The sequence below is a fragment of the Eurypyga helias genome, unplaced genomic scaffold (assembly GCF_000690775.1).
Source record: "Eurypyga helias isolate BGI_N326 unplaced genomic scaffold, ASM69077v1 scaffold3858, whole genome shotgun sequence".
Classification (NCBI taxonomy): Eukaryota; Metazoa; Chordata; class Aves; order Eurypygiformes; family Eurypygidae; genus Eurypyga; species Eurypyga helias.
In genome coordinates, this window is record NW_010267507.1 from 47,249 (window position 1) to 50,915 (window position 3,667).

Genomic DNA, 3,667 nt, shown 5'->3' on the forward strand with positions numbered 1-3,667 from the left:
AACAGTTGACAGGCTATACAATTGGTTTGTTTTGTTTTTTTTTTTTTTCTGGAGACTTAGCCCGAAAGTAAAAATCAACAGTGTTTTCTATTTGTTTTGTGAGCGAGGTTCCTGTCCCTCCCTTGCTATAGTGGGGAAAATCACTCCTGGAGCACTGATGGTGTGACAAATACCTGGGAATCAGACTTTTCAAGTGCACTGATCAAGAACGTACTCAGATTTCTCAAACGGCTGCTCGACATAGTCTCTGTAGAAATAATTTCTGTGCAAATCCATGTCTATATACACATACATGCAGACATTAATTAGCTCTGATAATTCATGGGAATACTTTTTCATTGGCTCTTCTAACACCACTAAGATATTCCTCATTAATTAATTTACTTCAGTTTGGTAGGACATGACCTTAAAAGACTCTGTATTTTTCTCTCTTTGTACACATTATTGCAATTCAGGGATGTTTAATCCAACCCCTTTTATTTCGTGCAAGGAGTGTGGAATGCACCAGTGTCACTGAACTCACAGCTCTCCCCCGCTCCCTTTTACCAACCCAGAGAGTGGAAAAATTACCCAAAAGCAGAGCACTGGGTGGGTCTCTTGTGCTCTCTGATGTTTACTGTGAGGCTCACTCAGGATTTTCTGAAGAGCATTTGAAATTTATGTTACAAAGGCTGTTCTGTATTCTATGGCTAAAGGGGGTTTATGTAAGTCTTTGGGGAAAAAAGAATTGGCATGTCAAAGGGGAAAGGGGTGATGATAGGATTTATCTCTGAAGAGCAGTGTAGCTGGCTCAGCACAAGTCAGGCTGGGACAGTCAGGAAGGCAGGATGGAGGGTGGGGTGACAGAGTCCCACTTCCCTGGAAACAGCTGAGCAATGTAGAGAGGGAAGGGAGGCATTTTTCAATGAGTGAAAGCGTCATTAGTAGGGAGAAAGGAGAAACTGAATCGTCCTCCAGGGAAACAGGATGCGGAGGGTGACTTTTAAAAGACAGAAAAATAGGCAGCTAGAAAAAAATGCATGTGAAGAATTACTAATTTGTTTTCAATTCTTTGCCAATTTACCTTCTCTTATAGCTATGGGACTCCCTCCCAGATGTAAAATCCATTCAATTTTGTGAGACTTTGGTACTGGCGAAGTTTTAAGCACCTGGGCCAAAATCCCATTTAGAAGGGGACATTCACCTCCCAGGTCATATTTTCCAGTGAGATTTTTAAAGAAGAGAAAGACTTGGCTATCAAAGGAATCATACCAAAGCTTCTGGGGCATTTTAACAATAGAGTTCCCTAACTCCCTTTGATATTTAATGGGATTTGAGCATCTTTAGTACTTTTATCCCAGTAGGTACTTAACTGCATCTTGTGGCATATACCTGCCTAAAGTTATCCTTTAGCCTTTCTTGAAAATAGCCATGATAATCTGATTTTTGGTGCATGCCTTGTCTTGCTTGTACTTTGTAGCCAATAACAAAGAAAAGACCTCTCTTCAAGTTGCTTCAAATAATTGGAGTGCATGCAATTTTTGTGAGAATGGCTCATTTGTTACTCCAAGACAAGTCAGAAGTATTTTGTTGATGTTAGTTGATGTTTAAATGGTAGCTTTAAAGTCCAACAAGAGTTTTTCATGAAAGCACCATAACTATTTAAGCAGCAGACAGATGAAGCTACAACAATACCTGGCTGATTTGAACAGTGGATTAGCACTGTCATGGTGAGGAGGAGGAAATCTTTAACACCACCCTTTCTAACAAATTACAGAAAATGTTGTTAAAAAGTCAGAATAGATGAAAAGAGCCTATCAGGCTGAAATAAATCTCCTCAACATGCCAACATGTGTCAACAGAAGCATCCAGGATGTCTTTCTTTTGCACCTGCACATAGGTGCAAAACCCAGGAAACAGTATTTCCAGCAATTCCACATGTTTTCTGATATCAGACATGACAGCTATTCTGTGACAGTACACCAAATTCTAGCACTTGGCTATGACCTGAAATCCAAACCTTACTCCTCTTCTTCTTACATCTTGGTCATTTACTGTGGCATCTGCTCTGTCCTCACCACATAAGGGCATGGTGAGTGGAGGATGCCATTCTCAGAAATATAAGGCACACAAGCAAGCTGTTTGTTCACAGAATATTTACAAGTCAGTATTCACCGGCTAGGCTTGACAACAACAAAGACCAATTCTTCAATTTAAATTATGTTCCATTAATAGTATCTTTCCTGAGCTTCTGAAGTGACATGAAGAATCGTGTAGGTGTAAAAAAAGCCAACAAAAGGTCTGGGCAGGGCAACCAAAACTAGACATGCAATGGCCTCAGCCCATCATCAGTAAAATTCAGAAGACACAACACAAAATAGGTAGGACTGATTCAAACTAACAAGTGATTTATCTACAGAAAAAGCGGGCTGAGTGCAACCCATGTTGCACAAACTGTTATGTAGGGCTTCTGTTAAAACAGGACTCAGCACTCACTGTGTCCCAGGACAGAGAGACCACTAGCACGGCGGGAGGTGAACACCTGAGACCGGCGAGACAGCCCAGCAACGTGGTGCTGGCACCTTATCGGCTTGCTCGAGAGAGCTGGAACCTTTACCACAGGCTGCAACATGGCAAAGAGGGGGCAACAGATAATGAAGGATTCTTAATGAGAGGCTCTCAGCTGGCTTTTTAAAGGGAAACAAAAATAACCGAAAGAAGAGTAGTAGCAGGAACCGCTGGGGAACACCTGCAGGTAGAGCAAACTGCTGCTGACGGATAAGGAGATCCTCCCTATGGGGTCCGTGCTGCCCCTCCTTTGACTCCAAGCACCAATCAACCCTTGGCAGCCAATTGCTTCCCTACTCAAATTTTGGCTGTCAATCAAATGTGTATTATTCCAGAAACACAGGCGTCCCCAGATAAGCTATCTCCCACGGGACAACCGGTGTGAGGAGCTCCACCCATGTCATCGCCCGCGGCTGTCACTTCCTCCTGCTGCTGCCCGCAGGGAAGTGCCTGGCGTGCCAGCGCCCGTGACAGTGCCCACCGGCCTGCATGGCTCACCTTCGGCTGCAAGGAGCAGGGTAGCTGTGCTCACTGCATTGCAAAACACTTCAACATAGTTTTCCGTGGGCTGCAATGAGATCAAACCATAGGGAAAGCAAAGAAGTGAACAGAAGAACCAAGAAAGGATGTCCTCTCTAGGTACAAGAAGTGGGTCTTGCTCCAAGGTGCAGACTCACAGTAACCTCCCATTAGTTATCTATGGGCATCCTCTAAATGTTAAATGTTAAAGACAGATTCAAGCAATGCCCCTGAAAACTACTCACCCACTTGAAGCTAAGTGCTTTTTATGTATTTTTCTGAATTTGTGTTTCAGCAAAAGCCAAGGGGCTGATCTAGTTCATATTTATTATCTTTGTTGTGCTACTCGCTGGTACATTTTGTACCGGATTCAGAACGCTTTTATCAGAGGGCTGTTAACTACCTGGCTCCTTTATGTTCATCATCTGAATTACTAGTAGAACTAAGTTTTAAAGGTGAAAGAAAGAGCATTATCAAGAACAGCCATACTAAACCTATTTCTCAAGTTCCACATGTATGTGTAACCCGTGCTTCCTCTATACTAAGTGCTCTGCATCTTTGGGTGGCTGCATGAGGGAAAACCTAAGGGAACTGCTGCAGG